This window comes from Dermacentor albipictus, chromosome 1 (assembly GCF_038994185.2).
Source record: "Dermacentor albipictus isolate Rhodes 1998 colony chromosome 1, USDA_Dalb.pri_finalv2, whole genome shotgun sequence".
In the NCBI taxonomy this organism is placed as follows: domain Eukaryota; kingdom Metazoa; phylum Arthropoda; class Arachnida; order Ixodida; family Ixodidae; genus Dermacentor; species Dermacentor albipictus.
Window position 1 is genome coordinate 66,582,726 of NC_091821.1, and position 21,444 is coordinate 66,604,169.

The 21,444-nt window shown below is 46.7% G+C and overlaps 1 pseudogene; it reads right to left on the minus strand.

Annotated features, from left to right (window-relative positions):
* Positions 1 to 11,454: 11,454 nt before the first annotated feature.
* On the minus strand, positions 11,455 to 11,618 carry LOC139055059 (U2 spliceosomal RNA; annotated as a pseudogene).
* Between the last annotated feature and the right edge of the window lie 9,826 nt (positions 11,619 to 21,444).

A 21,444-nucleotide genomic window follows, 5' to 3' on the forward strand; every position in this document is an offset into this window, starting at 1 on the left:
AAGAAGCAAGCTTGCAGGACGGAAAACAAAGGAAACCATTTTATATTGCCAGACTTGCATTTCTTTATTTTTGCCGGCAACTGCTTTCACTGAATGATCATTGATATAAGACAGAATTATTATCCTTCTCGATACGTCACTCATGAAGTTCAGTGACTCATCCGAACCAGCGAGCTACGCGCGTCACTGCTTGTGTAATAGCCGGAATTATAATTACAACTCCGTAGTTTTCACAATAGCGCATGAGCTTGGAGGTGAATATTATTGAGAAATGCTTGGCGGTGTAACAACGAAATGGAACGAAATGTCCCGACATTTTTCTGTACAATTTGCGGTTATATCTGTGTGTGATGTTGAGAGTTGCATATGCGAGCAAGAGCGAGCTGCGCTAGGCTTATAGTATAAAATGACGCGGCCTTGGGTTAGTTCGTGATCTTCAGAATATAATAAACATGTGCGGGAAATGGACACCACAAAGAAGACAGACAACAACGGAACGCCCTTCTTCTTTGAGGTGTTCATCCCGCGCGCAACATGTTTATTTATGCTTATAGTACCTTTCGATCTTTTCCCCCACGTGCAAGTATCGAGTGCATACAAACAGCAAAGCCTTTGCAGCCTAAACGTAGCACAAGCTGACTTTGGTATGGGATGCATCCATGCGTTAAGTGCGCAGCAAGGTCACCGGGATATTCACGCACGCTTGAAGCTCGAAATATGCTTTCAAAAAGCAGATGTTTTCCGCATGGATAGGGAGGGGGAGATGAGAGGAAAGAAGGCCCAGCAAATCATGCATGACGACTATATAACGCAGCAAAAAACTATCCACGCTTCATGGAAACTCCGTGGTTCCTCTACGTGCGACTGGCTATTCCCTTCGATACTGAAGGCGTCTAACTACTAAAAACAAAAACAAAAGTGCAAATGAAAATACAATTAAAAAGTATTTCTGGAGAAACCATTTACGATGGTTGTATAAGTTATGCGAGAGTATTCGCACCACACACACACAAACACATGCGCACACGCACGCACATGCATCAACGTCCAATACATCATTTGTCACTTCAACTTTAGTGCCCGGGGTGGAGCGCGGGAAGATATATAGGCATATATGAAGATATATCTTCCTATATATATATATATATATATATATATATATATATTCACAACCTCGCTGCACGGTCCTCTGATTTCTATCTCTAGAATGAGAAAGTCGGGTATTTCGGAAAGGTTGCCGTCGACGTCGGTAGCCGTTACGCTCGGGGAGGAACACGCTCGTCCTTCCGATTGATTTGCGGACATGTTAAGCTTGCTGATTCGGCCTGCTTGTCTATGGAATTCGACGATCATATCTTGAGGAAGCGATGATAGGATTATCTCACACAGCATCGCAGAGTACGTGGATGCGCTAACGCTTAGTCCTCGCAGACCATGAATGTGCATCTGTATGTAGCCAAACAATGGACGCAGTCCCCTTACGTCAGCTGACGAAAATGCTTGTGGTAGTGCCCTAGTTTCCCAAGATGCTCTTGCTGTATTTTTTCTTCGTCACTGTGTCGACGCTGTAGTATGTCTATGGCATCTTTGTAGCATGCTTCTGTTGCCTGCAGTCCTTTAATGGCGGCCATAGCTGGTCTGGTCAAAAGCGACCTTATGTAATGGAACTTTCGTGACCTTTATAGACCATCGTTGTCCTGCATTGCCGGCTTCTACCATTGCCAAAAAGCTTGCCAAGAGGATAGCTCACCGCTGAAGGTCTCCAAACTCAGCTTGGGTAGCTTGATTCCATGCTGGTGGACTGGCATAGGCGTGTGCGCATTGACTGCGTTGTTTGCACATTGCTTGTCGAAACGATTGTCGTGACAGGAGCGGTAATCCTAGCCTTGTGAAGACCCAGGGTGTTCGCTTTGTCGTCATACTGCACGGATTCAACGTAGCGTTCTTGGAAGGTGTCGTCCGGAAGGCACTTTTCCATGTCGGTGTTGACGTTTCGCAGTTCACTGTTGTTCATTTCAAGTCGTTCAAGTCGTTTCAAGCGCTGTGTGTGTCAGATGTGCCTTCTTTTGTCCTTGTCAAGCTTGCGCTATAACAAAATAAGATATGCCCTACCAACAAGCCCCTATTGCTATCCTCATCGACTTCTAGAAGAGCCAATAGCTGTACTGTCTCTGCACCTTCTAACGGTGTGGTAGGCTCCTCTGTCATGATAATGTCCTGTCGCCGCAGAGTCCTTCACTTTACCTTGAGCTTCTCCGTGTCGCCGTTCCCTTGTTCTTTCTCGCGGGCTGTTGCACACCTCCGAGACGATGATTTCCATGCCGGGTTTCGGCACCATGTCGCATCTTGCAGAACACACTTTGTCGACGGAAACTCGTCAATAAATGACACGAGAAATCTGTGGTAACAAAGGAAACAATTAACTATATTCAAAGCATCAACACAAAAATGTCTTCTTTTCTCTGTCCCTTGGTCCTATCTGGCCGTCGATCCGGACTGCCGTCCCTCCGTTCGAATTGGGGAGAGGGTTTCATCCTCGCTTGAGGTTTGTCTTTCCTCGGACCCGTCTTCGTTCCAGGGCTTGTTCTCGTGTCTTTTGCTGAAGAAGGTCCCCGTTTCTTTTCTGCATTTTTCGACACGCGTCACACCCGAAGTCTAAATACAAATATCATCGGCATAGATGGAGAGCCAAACGGTGCATGGAAGGATATCGGCGAGTCCAATGAATGTTAGAGTCAAGAGCGTTTAGCTCAGTACCCCGCCCTGAGGAACCCCACAGTTACTGTAATCCTGGGAGGATGGGTGATCCTCGGTAAGTATAAAAAATGATCTCGTTTGTAGGTAGCTATTAATCGAGAAATATATCTTGCAGCTAAACCCTACTGCCTCCAACGTGCTGATGATCGCTTCGTGTGTTAAGTTATCATATGGTCCTTTAACATTCGAAAACAGGAGAGCAGAAAATCGTTTGCAGAACTTGTGGTGCTCGACGTACGTTACCAAGTCGAACACGTTGTCTATGAAAGAATGGTCACACTGAAACCGGTCATTGCGTCGGGATATACTTCGTATTGTTCGAGGTGCCATTCTAATCGTGCTAAAACCATCCTCTGCATTATTTTTCCGATGCAGCTGACAAGCGCAGTCGGTCGGTATGATGCAATGCCTACAGGTGACTTACCAGGCTTGAGCAATGGAATTAGCCCACAGGTTTTTCATTCCTGGGGAACCGTGCCTGTCTGCCAGGAGCTGTTGAACAAGAGCAGGGGCATTTTCCGAGCTTCTTCGCCAAGATTACATAAGGCATGGTAGCTTATACCGTCGAGCCCTGGCCATGACCAACACTTGCGCAAGGCAAGTGCAGCTTCGAGATTATCCGCAGAGAAAATACTGTCTATGCATGGTTTGCGTGAAATCGGTGAGTGGTCGAGCGTCGATGTTCTAGCGGAACTAGTTTCAAAAAGCAATCCTCCTGCAGAAATCGTCAGCGACGTCAATATCTCTGCATTGTTGGTGAAGGGCCAAATACCTGAAGGTGGCGCTGTTGAGGGGTTCTACGAAGAACACGAATCGTTCTGTTTTTGTGGATCCAAAGACTCGCAGAACGACATCCATCTGTGCAATGCGAGTTTGTCCACGCAACGCTGAATTTTCTTTTGAGTTCGTCTAGCCAGCCTCAAATCATGTACGGACTTTGTTCGCCTACATCTTCGCTCTGCACGGCGAAGAATTGCACGAAGCTTCTCCAGCTCAATGTTGTAGCTGGTACGTGCAGACGTTCTCGAAAGCGATTTCATGGCATCCTCTAGGGCACATTTTATGATGTCCTCTAGGCTAGAGGAAAATCCATCCCGACAATCGTCTTCCACAATTGATTTGAACGTCGCCCGGTAGATAAAGTGGGTGACGCCGAGTAACTTCCGTCCGTCAGCCATTCAATCCGAAGATAAGTGGAGAGGTGGTCACTTCACTGCGTTTCAATATCTGAAAATCACCTAACTTTTCTGTGGAAAGAACGTGAAACAAAGGTGAGGTAGGCAGCTGCTGTAAACAGTTCCACACAGAAAGAAAATGGGGCTTCCATTATTTAACAAATACAGTTTTTGTTCGGAGGCAAATGACACTAATCTTCTGCCCCTCGAGTTCATCTTAGAGCATCCCCAGAGATAGTGGTGGGTATTCGAATCTCCAGTCATGATTCGCCGTAACCGCTCACAGTCCAGCCGACTTGAGGGCGTTATGCTCCAACTACCGTGAAAGTGACCTTGCTTTTCTTCACTGTCAGACACACGTACTGGTTTTTAATGGTCAGGTGGCACTGGATTACACGTAAGGTCACGTCGTATGAAAACGATAATCTTGCCGCATTTTCCGTGGGTGGCGGACATGAAGCACTCATACCCGGACAGTCTGGTGTGAATTGATAGGGGCTCGCAGATGACGATAACGGGGAACTGATTCCCGAAGTCCGACTTGCGTGACTTAAGTCCTTTGACTTCCTTCATTGAAATATCGACGTGTTCCGGACCTCGGCACGAAACGACGGCTTCTGACGAACCATGGTTTCATCCAAGGGCTACAGGCACTGAACCGAAAGTGTTGAGCACCTGTAGCGTGTTTTGCGCAGACGAAGTTTTGATGTCGTTCTGTATAACGCGAATGGCATTAATAAGAAAACGCCAAATGATGATGCCCTATAGAGATGACCCGCCAACATCGCTTCAACAGTTCCTGCAGCCGTCGAGGTCGGTGCGTTTTGAGGTAACTCAGCAGCGCGCTGTGCCCTCGGGAGGTCAGGTCATTCTTCTGAACGGGTAAGCCTTTCCACTTTATTTATTTTCCTTGTATCCTTCTTGGTGGTAGTTAAGTTTTTGATTGTTCTTTTCTCCTTGAAGTCGACCAAAGTCTCTTCAAGGTGTTTATCGGCGTTGATGAAGCAGGAGGCAGGTTGGAGGTAACAAAACTTGAAGATATATTGTAACGGAAATATTTACACAGTCAAATACAGAGTTAGCAACAGAACACTGATGCAAAACACATAGGTAAACAGCGCCTTACTCTTCTACTTTCTCTTAAGTTAGAGCCTAGGACAACTGTCACTACATACGACCAACCGAGTCTCACTGTTCTACCACTAAGTGGTTACGGCCCAGACTAGCGTTGCATCGTACGGAGTCTTACTGTTCTATCAGGTTTAGTGATTACAGCCTAGACTGAGGAACAAGCACCTCGTCTCGGTTGTTATAGGGGAAAGAGACAAAGAAAAAGGGCGGTAGGGTCGTTAGCCCATCCCACGGAAGCAATTGCCAATGAGAGTTGACAGTTTCTTAAGCCACAACCCAAAGGGATGGGCTTACTCTCATAAGTGAATCTATTGGAAAACCACCCTGTTTTCCCTCTTCCCACATCTTCTTCTCCCCCTCCTATTTCCACGTGGTCAGTGACGGCCTCGGCAAACACGCCAGGCATGCACGATTTATTGAGGCCATCTCGCGCCTCAGCGGCGTTTCTAGCCAGCAAGGGGGCTCGGGCGCTGGTGTCCCAACACCGCGTACCGTAGTCCCCCTCAAGGTTTTTCCTGGTAGAAAAATAATTACCGCTGGCGGCATTCGAACTCGGGTGCTCTTAAAACGACATTCTCCGAACGCGGCCTCCGCATGCGCACCGCGCCCCTCTCTACGGCACGCACTGCATGTTGTAACACGACACCAAGCGGGCTCTCCCCAGCGCTCAAAACAAGATGCACGTGGCTGCCGCCCGAATGCGTAGGGGCGTGAACCCCCCGCTCCGTACGCGCCAGACGTGGTCAACAATGCTAGCAGCTGCGTCTCTAATTAGCAGGGGACTCAAGAGCCGGCGCCACAACGTCGCGTATACAACCTTTGTCCGCTCGGGCTTTGTCCGCGTGGCCCTATTATGACCATCGGCGGAATGTCAACAAAGCCCGCGTAAAAGCATGTTCTCCGAATCCGTTTTCCGCCTCTGCACCGCGCCCCCCGCGGCGGCGCGCGCCTCGGCTCGTTACCCGACACCACGCGGGCCGTCCGACCCCTCAAACCATTCACAAAACGCATGGGCAACTCGCGGCACTGCAAAAGTATATACAAAACAATCATGCAGCCCTACGCCGTCCATTCTGCCTGTTCGAGAGATGAGCGGCCTAACAGTGATGCTATGCGTTGATGCGGCAACCCTTCTGACTTGACGGCTGCGCACCAGGAATGTCCTTGGAGTTCTCTTCAGCCATTGCTGGAAGCAGGTAGCGGCAGCTCCTAGAATGGCAGGGAAACAAATCGAAAAGTTTGAGACAAAGGTGCGAACGTTCTATCAAACAATCACTTCGTGCACAGGATGGTGCGTGCCGAAGAATACAGCATATGATACGTACAATTCCTCTCCCCTAGGCAACTGCTAGCGTGCCGCCGCGGGCAGTTAATCGCTTACCATGCTGTGCAGGCCTGCGTTCGATTGCTCACAGAGAATTAAAATTTCCTAATTTCTTTCTTACGCGGTCATTGTTTCGAGGCCTGACAGATACCCAACCAGCAAGGCCGAAGTGGTAGGAGTATAGGGAAAGAACGTACTCGCATTAAAACCTCTGCATTGAGCGCAAATCATTCCCTCTGACTCCAAACGACATAAGGTCTGCCAAGTGACTGGCTTCCATAAGGCCTTAAAATGTGCTATTTTTTTTTTTTACCAGAGGAAAGGGACAACCAAATAGACAAGAACTCTGTACCATTTCTGCACTAAAAAATTACACTATGTCAAACCTTACTTGCCCTTACTTAATTAATGGTTCTGCCATAAAGCCTCTCTGACGTCCTCGAAGGCGACTCTTGCTTTGTCGCTTTGGTATTCTTCGTACTCCATTGTCAATGTCGCATACAGTATGTACTACATGAGAAGAGACTGCGTAGATTCTGTCCTGGCAATCACTGAAACGGGACACGGTAAGAAAGGAGTGCTATTGGAGGTACTCGAGGAGGAGGAAAAGCAAAAATGAAAGATTGGGGGGGGGGGGGGGTCAGCAAGACGCGCGTCCGGTTTGCTACCCTATACGCAGGAGGAAGGGGGCTAAGAAACGAAAACAAGGCAGGAGAAGGAGTGGCAAAACAGGATGTAGGTTTCTTGCGGCTTTTTCCGCACATTACGTACACGACCACGTTTACGTCAATTTACAACGTATGAATCTTAAACCCACGAAGTATTGGAGATTGCTTTGCACATAACCTGCCTTTTAGGAACTATAGCTCTTTCAGGAGTAGGTTACTTAGATCGGCCGTTTTCTGCTTGTGAAAAATAGTAATATTGGTCAATACATAGCGTCATAAAGTATTTGCTACTTAGCCTCTGTAGATATGCTGTCTGCCTAAAATAAAGCGGGAAGCCGAACAAGAACCTTGGCAGAGCAATCCAAGGGACGAGGGAGGTATGGCTAAATGTATAGGGCAGACAGTAACAAACAATATGCATCTTGTTATACGATCGCAGGTGCAGATGTAAACCGACATTGAACACATTATCTCAAGCACGGCTACCAATCACTGTTCCTCTGTCGTGAAAATCCTACTGGCTCAAGATAAATTGATTTCGTTTTCCTTTGGCCTCCTAGTCTATATTTTACATTTCCCTTTCCTTTAATCTTTAATCAGGTCTTATTTCTCAAGATTTATATTTAGAATTGCAGGTGTTATCAAGCAAACAATAAAGCCGTAAAAGCCTACTCAGACGAAAGTCTTCAGTACCACTCAAGACAGCTGTAGCTGGCCCAGTGACAGCGACGGCGGCATCATGAAGATAAGAGAAACGTCTACAATGACACCACGACGGGCCACATGTCGAGTTTCTGGGATCCAATCCTGGGTCGGTATAAATAAAGCTTTCGTTTTCTTTTTTGCACATTGTTATGCTAAGGAGACATGATGAACGTGGCGATAATACCTGTGACAGACGTGATGGCAGTTGGCTGAAGGATGCACTTACCAGCCGTCGCCGCAGGAAGAAATGAACGTTGCTTTTCCAACTGAGCGGAGTATATATATGCGTAAACTTCACACCTTAGATAAATAATGGTATCCACAACGACAGTGCAATCATGCTAACGAACAAAGAATTAATGCGCGACGAAAAGAAAGAGATGAAAGAAAGGAGCGCGTGTCTCAGACGCGTGGTGGATGCCTTTGTGTTGATTGAGTCGCACGTCGGGAAGGCCTCGATCGTTTTCCCGCCGGTTATAATCTCTCCCTCTCTCGGCCCGAGTAGAGGTGAGCCGGCGGTGGGCGCGTGGGAACGAGGAGGCAGGCGTGAGACGTTTCGTAACAGTTTTAACGCGCCCGCCAAGGCGTCAGGCGCGAATCGGGTTAGAAGAGTCGTCCATCACGGCGCGCCAAGGAGGAGCGGGAGCGCGCACCCCTGCTTGCATGCAACGGGCGCGCGCCTCCGTCTGCGCGCGGAGGCGCGGCATGTCGACGACGCGCTGAATCCCGCGGTCGTCGTGTTGTGCTCGGGAACAAAAGATGGGCATCTGGCGAGGAGTTTCCCCGAGCGAGATCAAAATACAAAGCGCTCCGAGATATACACCCACTTCCTTTTGGTGGGCTATGCGTACTGGCGCGCAGCGCATGTATACGCTTGTGCTTGCGCGTGCGTGAGCGTATACGCATACCTGGCGAAGTTTTCCGCTAGGTTGCGCGTTATTCCGCCTTGTCGCTCGCCGCGTTCGAGTGGGCTTATTTCGTGGTCGTGGGTGGGGAAGCGTTCATAGAGTCGGGCACCTGCTTCATTTCACGGTGTTGCGGATGCTACATGCCCTCTAAATCTTTTCGCGAGGAATCGCGCCTGTCACAAGCACCCATGCTCTTCCGTCTTTTGCTTATCAAGTGCCGTCGGCGCGAGAACTGAAACCAGTTCCAACTGCTAGGCTAAACTGTTTCCAATCAATTTGCGACCAGTATTCTGCGCTGTGGCATCCTTCCTTCCCAGAAACAGTTGACCTGTTGCGGCCCGCCACAATCTTCTCCTCATCTGTGGCGAGGTCGTGGGTTCTATATTGTCGGCCGCGGCACTCACATTTGGATGGAGGCTAGTTGCACGAAAACTCGTGTACGTACATTTAGGTGCACGCTAAAGAATAACAGGGGGTCAAAATTCCTCCAGAGTACTCAATTATTCCCCCATGTTGCTTCGGGACGTATAACACCATCCATGAACCAATCGATCCCCTGATAAAGTCGCTTTACATGTGTCTAAATGCTATCAGCCGAGGTAAAGGAAGGCCAATTTCACGCAGCCTTTTTTTCTTTGTTTATCCGGTTGTCAGTTGACTACTCTAGCTCAAGTACTCGCCAGTACGGCGCCACGCTTGCGATCAACTAAAGGGGAAGACGAACGAGTAGATGAGCGATGGCCTGCTTTCACCGGCGACTACAATGGTGCGCCAATATCGCATGCATCGACTCCGCGTAGCAGAAGCGGCGGCAGCGAGCGTCGGTCCTATACTCCGTGTGTGTTGAGATTTTTCAAGATCGCCCATTGGCAAAAACTCCAAAGCGGAACATTGCGTTTACGTGACCTTACTTTGAGTGCCTGACAGTGGTCGTGTAACAAGGAATGTCGCTGGAGCCAATGTTTGGAGAGGGGGTACTTGTCTGCGTCAAACTACCATCTTACTGTGAGCTTTGTCTCGTTCTGACTTTGGATTGGTTTTATGTTACTTTCTTTTTCATTCCTGTGCCCTTCATTTTGTTCAATACTACCTAGCTCTCCTTTTCCTGTGCATAATTTTATGTGAACAGGAATAGCCGGGCCGTTCAAAGGTGCCCAACACCTTCTAAACATAATCTGCGTAAACAAAAGAAAAGAAAGTACGACAGAAATTCTGAAGAACCAGCGCTTTTGAGGCAGTCGCTAAAGGATAATTTATTCGTGGATATATCGAATTGCAGAGGTGACAAGATTAGTTTATTAAATCGATATTTAAAGGCTAAATGGACGACATATGCGCGAACACGCACGCATATAGAAGAAAGGACAGACAAGGCGAGCGCCAGTACAACCTGTAGTTTTTTAGGTGTACTTCTTCACACCTCTAAACTATTTACCTAAATTCCACCAACTAACTTCGAAAAAAAAAATACCAACTTGTATTGTACATGACCGCACACTAGCCGGGCATGCAACGTAATACATATTGCAGCTGATTTTCTTTTCTTTTTTTTTCTTCTTTTTGTCATGCACATTATAAGTTTAAACCATGACGATCGATGGAAATACCTAAATTTTGCACAAAACAATAAATATTTGCGAATACAGAATTGCATGAATTGGAACGTATATGAAGCGGCCTTATGTAACTTCAAGGACTCGGTTTTCATTTATTTCAAACGACGCATCCACAAAATGCATGAAACTTTCTTCAAGGTAACACTTTCAATGCATATGCACGAACTCCGGCGAAAGTGTAGCATTACGCGTGCGATACTATTCGTAATGCGAAGACGTGGGATCGTTCCCCACCTGCGGCAACTTTTTTCATCCACTTTCATTGCCATTAATTTATCATTTCTTTAATTCAATCAGTAAGTACATGTAATTTCCCCTATGTTTTCCTTGGTACGTTTGTTTGTTGGCTTCTCATGATATAATTAATAAAAATCGGGCCTCCTCGGTTAACCCCCTTTATTCTCGTGCACTAATTTAAGTGCACAAGCATGTTTGTTATAATCGGATTCGACTGTACCAACCTTCCTTCAGCTCATTTTTTATGGAAAATTTGTTGTGTGGAATTAATTAATCTCATTTAACGTATAATTTCTTTTCTCCGAAAGCTTTCAGAACATTGCACACAAGAGTGAGGTTTGGAATTCAACAAACTTGTGATACATATTAGAGCCTATATCACCTAAATGTACTAATACGTACTTACAATAATACTGTTACATTTGTGCCCACCATTATGATGTTGCAGCATTGACCCTACAGGTATGCCCCATAAATTTCCACCGGGAAGTTTGAGAATGCGTTTTACTGCTGTCAGCCTCTTTTTTTTATGGAACGTGCGGGCTCTATAATAGGCACCGTGATGCTGTATTGTTGAATTATGTAAGATACAGCCTGCCTGTGCAGACCAACACCTGCAAAAAAAAAAATAGCGTGAGCTCCACAGTATACAAGCTCAAGCCTTAAAAACCTGCCTCGTTTTACAGCGAAGAAATATATGGCTAGGGTTCCATGTATTTTTCATGGGCATCAACAAAAATTATCTTCATCAGCAATTACTGCAAGCAAGCAAAAATTTAATGGTTCGTCCCCCTCTTAATGCAGAGGCTACAAGCACTGAGCAAAGTGAAGTGAACAGTGCATAGATTCACTGGATCACACATACAGCGTACAGAACAGCGTACGTTTCAATAAAGAACAAGCTCAAAACAAGCATCTATCATCAAGAGCAATGGCTCATACCCCCGTAAGGCAGAGGCTACAAGCGCTCAACAAGCAAGGCTGCAAGCATTCCGCCAACTTACAAAAATAAGTTTAATATCTTGGGTACAAATACAACCCGCTTCAGATATTAAGCTGATAAGAACAGATACTACACTTTGACCCGCGTCGGCCATGTCTACGTTCGCACCGCCCGCTCTTTGTCGGCGTTCCAAGCGCTCGCGTATCTACCTTCCTTTCCTTCTTCCTCTCTCCCGTGGTGGCGGTTCCGTCGAAACGTCACGCGTGTCTAGTTTCCTCCGGCTCCTCAGGGAGGCGATCCTGTCGTCCTCGCGAATGTATGTAAAAATCACGCTAAATGAATCCGCACCTATGTTCAAAATTCTGTCTCACCTCTATGTCATGTGCTAAACAGTTTCGCTGGGCATCCACCTTCACAGAGTGGAATGCCTCACGATGTTTTTTTTTTTTTTTCAAGTGCGTATGCACCAGCGCCAACGATCGTCATAACATAGGCCTCGATACTCTCGGGGAGCTTATTCGACACGTTGCCCTCCCCATCTTGCCTGTTTCCTTGCAGAAAAGGCAGTCACAACTTTCAGCGCTATCATTGCTGTCCGTTATCCCTCGTGCCTCATTGGCAGATAACTACATGCCTGCAACACGCACATCCTCGTCCTAATGGTGCCTACAAACACATAAAGTGCTCCTCACCATTACGGGTATCACGAATAAAGCTGAGATGTCATTTGTTGCTCCCAAACAGGTCACGTTGCTACTTTTAGCCGTTCTATTAGTTCAACAGGTGTGGTAGTAATCCCAGCAAGATATGTCGCCATACAACTAAAGACATCTCATGTAACACTAACGACAGCGGCTGAACTCACGGACCTCGATGAGGCTTTTTATTTCGTTAATGATGAACCACACAATCCATGGTGAATCTTCTGCGACTCTGCGAGGCCGCTCTCCAGAGCTTCTTTTCCGCACTGTGTCACGGATCCCATGAGCAGCTCGTCGAAGATATCAGACAAGTCCACCATCGCGCAGTTGACAAAGGATTGACGCAATACTGTTGCGAGAAAATGTCTATTTACAACTATTGACAAGTTGCAGGTGGAGCAAGAGAGGAAATACATCAACCAAGGTGGTGTCGCACTCCGCGCGACCTTTCTCCACTTCTTCATCTGAGGTAGACACCAAAACTTCATTGTCTTCCCGGTTACTCCTGGGGGTGGGAGCACCGACGCGGTACTCGTTGGAATGGCACATCGTGGGCCGGCGCATACGGCTTGAGTCGCACAATATGATTAATGCCCGCGGCAGGACTATTAGGGGTCGGCTTGGGCACTATGGATGCAATCTCATAAGTCACTCGTGGGACATGACGCAAAAACGCGGTAGAGACCGTGATATACTATTGCGAGACAGGAGCTTCTCTGAGAGGTCAACACGTCGAGACGGAGTCCATAGGAGTGCTAGGAAGCCATAAGGGTAATAAGGGTTTGTGTGGCACAGATAATGCAAGGACTTCTGAGATGCTTGCGACATCAGGAGGCGCTGAGGTGTGATATGGCGTGCCCCGGCGGTCAGGGCGACTGAGTCATTTGCGTAGTCAGTGTACGAAAGCGGCGTGGCAGGTAGCAATGTCTCCACGGGAAGCGTTGGTTGACGTGCGTACAACAGATAGAACGGTGAGTAGCCGGGGATGTCATGACAGCAGGAATTATAGACGAAGGCAACAGAAGCAAAGCGGCGTTGCAAATGGCGGTGCATGGTCTACAGACACACATTGAAAGCACGTCAGTCGGTGTGTGGCCCAATCACTCGGTAAGCCCATTTCTCTGCAGGCCGTAAGCGGTGGCGATTTTGTTCCGAGTAGAACTGGATCGCAGAATATGTTCAACCACCCTGTATAGAAAGAACCGGCCTCTGTCAGTAAGCAACATGCCGAGGAGCGCCGCACTTCAGGATCACATCAAGGAGAACGAAGCCGGCGATGTCCCTTGCGCAGCTTGTAGGAAGAGCCTTAGTAGTAGCGTACCACGTGGTATAGTCGGTAGCGACAGTCATTCATTTATTTCCTGATGTTGACGTCAGAATAGAGTCTAGAAGGTCCAGCCTAACGCGGATGAATGGTTCGGTAGGGACGTCGATGGTCTGGGGTAGGCCGGACGAAAGCTTTGTTGGCCGCTTGCGTCGTTGACAGACGCAATATTTCAAGGGTTACCTATTCGCACTGTGGCATTAAATAAAACGACATAGTGGACGCAGCCACCCGACCATGGCCGCGATGCAGTAAGCTTTGCTGCCATCCCGCTTTCGAGAGCCGGTGCAGCGAAAAGCTTCGTGCACTTGCGCGTGATCAAATATTAGACCAGCGGCATTATTGGGAGGTTACAAACTCACTCCTTCATTCCCTGGATCCTACTTTGCAGCTTCGTCTTCCCTTCCCTCGATGGGCACCACCGGCGACACCCTCAATGTTCTTTCATGCCTTATTTTTTCCCTTCCACTAACCCCCTTCCCTCAGCGTATACATACAGGGTCGCAAACAGAACGTGCGTCTGATTGACCTCGTTGCCTTCTCTCTATTTTTTGTCTGTCGTCCGGGCTCGCATCCACGACAAGACTGCACCCTTCTAGCCCATCTATGGCTTAAGTGGAACGGAAAGCATCGCTCTCAGACAGGCTCACCTTATTTCAGAGCTCTGTTTTCTGGTGCGGTCGGGCGCGTGTTCACCTGGTATTTATCGCATTTTGCGGCCCTTTCTCAGCCGATAAAAATCAGCGGGCAACTATAGCATTTTACTAAAAATATCCCCGTTCGATGTTTTTTATAATTGTCCACATCTTCCTCCTTCACAACCTGACAATTAGAACTGTAATTCAAGAGATAAATGAAGTAATAAGTAAAATGACTGTCATCAAGAAAAAATTACTGGCGTATGCTTAACTCGACGATGAACAACACGTACCATCATGTTCAATATGAGTTGCAACACGAGAGTCCATATTGTGTGTGTAGGGATGGGGGAAGGGGGGTGCCATACATAGTGTCATGGTTCATGGTACATGGTTGCATGGTGCCATACAGTGCCCGTATAGCAGCATGGCAGCGCCTACACACAAGTTTGCTGGGCACCATTCCGATTACTGGTAGCACCCTGCATAAAAAAAACTCATCACTTGTCACTTGCCACTTTTATTATTGAAAGAACTGACGGGTGTATGCCGTATTACAACTCATACTTATCGCTATAGTACGCGGTTTGGTACGAGCAAACTTTACCTTTTTTTTTCTCTCTTTGTTTTTCTACTGGTTGCATGATAGTGGGGACACCCTGTATACATACATACATAAGGACATTATGAGAACGAGCTTAATAAACTTTGGGCTCCTCGGGCGTCAGCGAGGAGTCTTTAAGTACGCAAGCAGGCGAAGACAGAAAAAAACAGAAGAAACAAAAATATTGAGGCCAAAACATGATCATAATTAAAGGCCCGCTATGTGTACCGCTTTCATACGGGAAAGGGCAAAATATGCGGAACAATGTGGCAGTACACCATGAGCGCACCTCGATCCCGCGTCTCATTACGTGCACAGGCGATTAGAGCCCTTGATTTCTGACCGCAGTAGGCAAGATTACACAAGCGCCACTTAACAAAATGGAGGAAACCGGAGTCGGGCAATTATGCAAGAATATGACAAATGAAGGGCGGCCTTAGTGCGGCTCCGCGTGTATACACACGCGTATATATATAAACACGCGCGCGGACGCAACTCTCATTATATAAAGCGTCCGGCTCCGCAGCGCCACCTCGACGAAAATTTCCGCCCCGCAGAGATTTATGACCGTCGTCGCCGGTGCGCGGCCCCCATTTCTAGCGCGCCGCTGAGAGTGACTGACCTGCGAAGGTGCGCGCGCTTTGTATGGCACGACGCAATGGTCAGCGCACTTAACTGGCACGACGCGATTGGCGCACCCGCGTGCACTGCTTGGAACCGCAGTGCAGCTGCTTTATTGCTACTTTCTTCCTTTCTTTCGTTCTTTTTTTTTTTTTCAACAGCCGCATTCGTGCATGTCTACTGCTCCAGTGCAGCGGTTTGCCGGCTGACGTTTGTGCTGCAAAGAGCTCATTACGCCGCCGCCTTTGATGCGCGAAGACACAACGCGAGAACCTCTGCAAGTGGCATAAGTGGGTGCCCTAACATCTGCTTTTAAGTATTTAACAACGCAGTATTCCGCGACGCTGTCGCGCAGAACAATACTTCATAACGCGTACCTATATGCTGTTTGAGGGCTATGCAGGGTAATTCCCGCTTGATTGTGTAGCATTTGAGTCGCGGCGCTCATGGTGACATTGTTCTTGTAGAACAACGACACAACAAAAAAGACACAACAGCGAGAAACAAATGAAGGTTAGGGCTGCCTTTCTTTTCTTTCTTTCTTTTTTCTCTCTCCTTTTTCGTTCGAGGTGGTGCTCGTCGTCTTTCCTTTTATTTTAGGGGTTCCTGGGTTTCAGAAGTATATTACGCTGCGCCTTGTCTAGTGCACGTGATTGATCACAACTTCCGTCTCTCCTCGCTTTTCACTCCTCCATCAGCCTCCCCACACCTATAGAGTAACCAAGGCGATAAAGTTCTTCGTTAACCCTTCCTTCCTCTCTTTCTCCCCCTCCAAGTGGCATCGACCTGCCAGTTTCCTCAGTTGTTTTCATTTCACTTCAACTAAAAATTGGAAAATAGAGCACGTAGAAGAGCAAAACATTAGGTCGCACTGTAATGCTTCAAATGGGCGCGGCACCACGCGGCCCTATAGCTTCAAGAAGGAAAATGCATTTATTCCTCCTAGCTATCCTTTAAATATCCAGTGACTCCCAGCCCGACTGAAAGCTCTGTGACACTGTTCTGGGGTAATATTTCAACTGAAACTCAGCACAAGCGTGCTTGCTTCGCGCAGAGACGACTTCCGCGTGCCCGTAACGAATGAAGTGTAAATGAAATGTTCACGCAATTTGTAGAATCTGTATTGTCATACGTACAAAACAAATTACGCTCAACAGACCTTAGTGCGCCATACATAACAAAACACGAGCAGTCGTGCTTCAACGACGCAAATCGGCACGCATTGTGATGAAGCATTTTTTAAACATATTTTCTTCTCTTTTAGGATGACTACGCAGGAGATGCTCAACCGGAACTGTCACGTAAGCGTAAAAATAGCTCTGAAAACCAGATTCGACAGTTAAGCATGTGAAAAAAGAATGAGAAAGAAGTAGCGGGTAAATGATCCGGAAACACTTTGAAAAAGCAGCTTGACTAGAGGTCACGGAGGCTTTGTGAGAACGTGACCGGTGCCTCATGCCGAGTTATTTCGCGGTCTTGACCATCGCAGCGTAATGGGCAAGCGGGTGGGTGAGAGGGCTGGGCCTACGTTTACTGAAGTTCTACCGCCCGCACGCTCTCTGCGTTGCCTAGCGTTAACTCCCCCTTTCCCGCAGTTCCAAGTCATGCGAGGTTGAGATATTGGGCGCGCGAAAAAGGACGGTTGCCAAAGGGGTGGGCTCACCTCGTTGCGAGCTCGCAAGTGTCGTCCGCAAACAGAAGCGCACAGAACTAACACGGACGCCTTTGCAATTACAAGATGGCCCGCAGTTCGTCTGTGTGCACTGTTCTGCTCGAGCAACCCGGACCTGCGCAGCAGTTTACGCCCTCCCTTTGCTGTTCAGTGCAATGCAGAGCGGGATTGATGTGATCCCAGCTCGATGTAGCGAACGGAATCGCCTCAGTTGCACCTTGTAAAACTTCACTGCGTCTTTCTTCATTTCTTTTTTTTTCTTTAATTTTAAAGCCCAATCAGGGTACATTCTATAGGATCGCATAATTAATGGGGATGGTGACTACGAAGAACCGTATCTCAAGAGGACAGAAGACGGCAACGAAGAACTTAGTGTATTCATATAGGTGCCTGATCAGGCGAAAATGCTATACGTTCATTTGGACACTATAGAAAAGGCGTGTGCTACCACAATCAAAAGGAATGTGACTTCCCTATTTTTATTAATGATCCGCTTGCAACGGTTAAGACCGAAGCAAATGCAGTGACAGAGTTATCGCGCCAAACCTAAGTTACAACCGGCTTAAAGACTTTAATTTTACTTTTTTTTCTCTTCTTCTTCTTGAACAACGTGAGCAATTTCGGGACAATAAGTGTGGCATGCTTCAGCAGTCGCGCGCCTGCGTCACAAGCCGCTGTAGTTTGCCATAGTCTGTCGGAATGAGGAAATCCGCTATCTCGACAACGGGTAGGCGGGCCTTTGTGTCCCGCGAACTCGGCTTTTCGCCTGCCTTGCACACAACTGCACGGATACAGAACGCGTGGCTCCGGGGAGCGCGCGCAGCGAACCGCGGCCGGGCCTGCTTCGATGCGGGCGCAAATCGAATCGCGATTTGAACAGGTCGAGCGGTTCAAGGACTTCCGCGATCCCAACTGGCTCCCGCACAGCTGAGAGAGGCGCCGGCGCGGCTTAGCGCTATACGGCGAGCCAAACCTTAAGGGGAGGCCACCATATTCCAGTGACACGGCCTCGCTCTAATGGTCCTCAAAGCCAGTGCTAATAGCGGGCTCTGGAACGCGATTTTCGCTCCACGTTGATATAGGGAAATACCGCAAGACGCGAATTCAGGGGTAGAATATCGCGACATATTTTACTCCTATTTTTTTTTTCCTTTCAGCGGTTCGTCAATGGTCTAAGCCTATATCATACTCCGACGATGTTATCACCCGGTTTGACCGGCCGTGTGTGGTGGATAAGAAATGAATGCAATCGATTGAAAGGAATCCCTACAATATGTCGGCTCAATCCATCTTGCCTTGTCCTAGCTGCAGCACTGCCTAAAGCCCTATGTCAACCAACTCATCACATTTAGAACAGTATCCTTACCGTAGCTGCGGTGGCGAGTTTGTTGTTACCATCACGCTAGGTAAAGAAAGCAGCAACAATTGCGAAAATCGAGAGCATATATATGGTATACTTGGTGTCGTCATCAAGATGCCTGACTGATAACCCTTTGTTCACGGTACCTTGGCTATGCTACTTGGATGGCAAGTGACGGACCCAGCTCTCTATCACTTTCTGCACAATATTCTAATCTTCCCTGTGCAGAATATCCCGCGCAATCTCTGAGTACTGGGGATGCGCATCCGTTGACATCGCGTCATTTCCATTGCAGTGGTGCGGAGTTCTCTTGTCGGTAGAATACGCGGGTCAAATAACGACTGCGGATGTCGCATTTCAATGGGACTGATATGCAAAGGCGTGGGTACTTAAATTTATGTACGTGTTGAAGGATCATAGATGGTAACAATTTACAGTCAATCTGGAACCCTGCTTTTCGGTGTTTTTAATAGTAAACAGTACAACTTCGAGATATTAGGCCATATACACTTTCGTGCTGACATTACTAGACAAGTCTGGCGCTTAAAGCGGGTCGTTCATTTAACGCGGGAAGCAGGGATATCTCGGATATCTCTTTGTACGTGTGTGCGCGTGCGCGCGTGCGTGCTTACTTGTGTACTTCAGTGCATGAAACGACGTTTTGTTAACAAATTAACTGGAACGCCAATGCATTTCTCCGCAAAGTTCGGGAATTGATATGTCGAAACTGGTGTCATCTTGAAAATTCGTTCCAAGTGGATCCGCCTTGCGAACTCCACGGCTATAATTTCTAAATGGCAATATTGGCCATAATGTAATTAGTTAACAACCTAATTAGTGATTTTTTATTAATTAGTCGATTTTGCAGCTCAGTTTTTGGTGCAAGTATTGTCCACCGCTTCGAGTAGACCAGCTCATGAACTGAAATTGTGATATCTGCCACAGGCAACTCGTAAAGATTTTTGAAAGTGTTGGCTGAGACACCCTGTATACGCATACAAGGCACTTAGTCGTAACTTCTCTGCTGCGTTATAGCAGCGCTTTGGTCAAGGTTAAAAAGATGCTATAACTCAGCAGGGAAATTACGACTAAGCACGGTAAAAGCGTATGTTATCAGAAAAAAAGTACCCATTCGACGTAGGTAACGGAAAGTTGTTAAACTTCTGCGGCCCTTCTCGAGTACAATTTTTTGAAAGCGCTGCTCAATGAGTTACGCTAGTGCATTGCAGTGACGTTGCAATGACTAGTGCATTGCAGTGACAGGCATAAGCAGGATCACGCGCGGGGGAAGACGTGCAAGACTGCATGCCTACAGGAAAGATAAAAAAAAATAAAGATGGCCGCAGAGGCCATGCTCATAATTCTTGGACATGGCTCACAGACTCACATTAAAAACATATGGAGGTCTTAAGACAAAATGACATTTTATTGCTGTGAAAACTTCATAGCGGCGACGGACATAAGAATTTGGGCGATAGTGAATACAGTTATTCAGGTACAAAATTTCAATAATTAGATTTAATTTTTCATTCCCTTAGAGGTCATGTCATCGTACATCGAAGGCAGCCAGTGCTGAAATCACACCAATTTGCTTGGCACCAGTTTTGAGAAATTGGAACTCAGAATCTGCAATGAAGTGCGTTGCTCTTTTCAGTGATTGTTTCTGCGCGCCCTGCAACAAAATTCTGTAAATAGGTATCTGAACTGGACCAACAATGCATTTTATGGCATGTTTGCAGTATGTGCTTTTCAGACTATTCTGCGGCAGAATGCTTCCTGCAAACGGATATGGAGTGCTGATTGACCAGCTCTGCCGTTAACCACAATTGGTTATTTCCACGCTAATCAGTCAAATATAGGTAATATTCGTACTACCGATTATTGCGGAAATTTTGCCGCGATTGCTATAAAACTTGTTCAGCAGAAATCTACATTTCGTCTCAAATTGTCTATTTTTTAATATTAAAAGACAGTCTGTATCACAGCGTGTAAATCCACTTTGCCGGCTTGTTATATTACAGCGCCGGTCATACACACAAGGCAGCTTGCAGCAATTAGTATAGAAGGCACGATGCATAAAAATAGTTGTACCTTTTGAAATAAGCTGACCCCTACGTGGGAATTTTAGGATTAAATGTGCCAAACACAGAATAATTGGTAACATACACAATATGCTGTTTTTGTACAGGTGAATGCATTGTACACAGGTTCGGCCCGCAACATATTTCTTTGCTGCAGGCTATATTTTGCACAAGCGGAAAGCACAACATCTGAAAAGGTGGCACATTTCAGAATCACTATGCATTTCTGCAAGCAACCACGCCTGTATCGAAAAGAAATTTATGGAGATATGAGGCGACAGCGCCCACATTCTGGTAATTATGTAAATGATGTCAGTAGCAGCTATGAGAAGAGAAGCTGGTATAAAACATTTAGTGAAAATGTCATGATTACTTTATTTGCACACACAAAACAAGGTAACTCAACGTTTTCTCTTCACAAGCAAAAATAGATGTTGCCTTGCTTGTTTTTTTCTTTCTTCACGGCCATGAAGCAATGATGAAAAGACCTTTGAGCACAGCGCGGCGTCACAGCATAAATTTATACAGAAGCACCAGGAATGGTGAAAATAGACAGAAATGTTGAAGGCTCGTGAACGATATGCTTAGTACAAATACAAATATAAGTTTTAGACTATCATAAGGAAGATGATCTCATCTCTCTTGCGAGCACAATGATGTCTGTTTGCTGTCAGTTTGTCCATTGCTAATTCTCCGACCTCCTTGCTGGGTAGTGGAGTCTAGAAGGACAAAATAGTAATCTTAACAATCTTATATTTACTTGTTAGTGTCGCACTGCAAACAACAGCTATTAAAATGTAATGAAAGAGGCATAAATAAACCACAAACAAATAAACAAACTACCACAGAACAAATAATTAAGGACGCGTAATTTGAGTATACTCTTCTACCTAAGAAATTTCGACAATAAAAATTCGAAACTAAGGAACTACAGAGGCCAATTCCAAAGTAAGTTCGTACCCCCTTCCCATACAAAAGA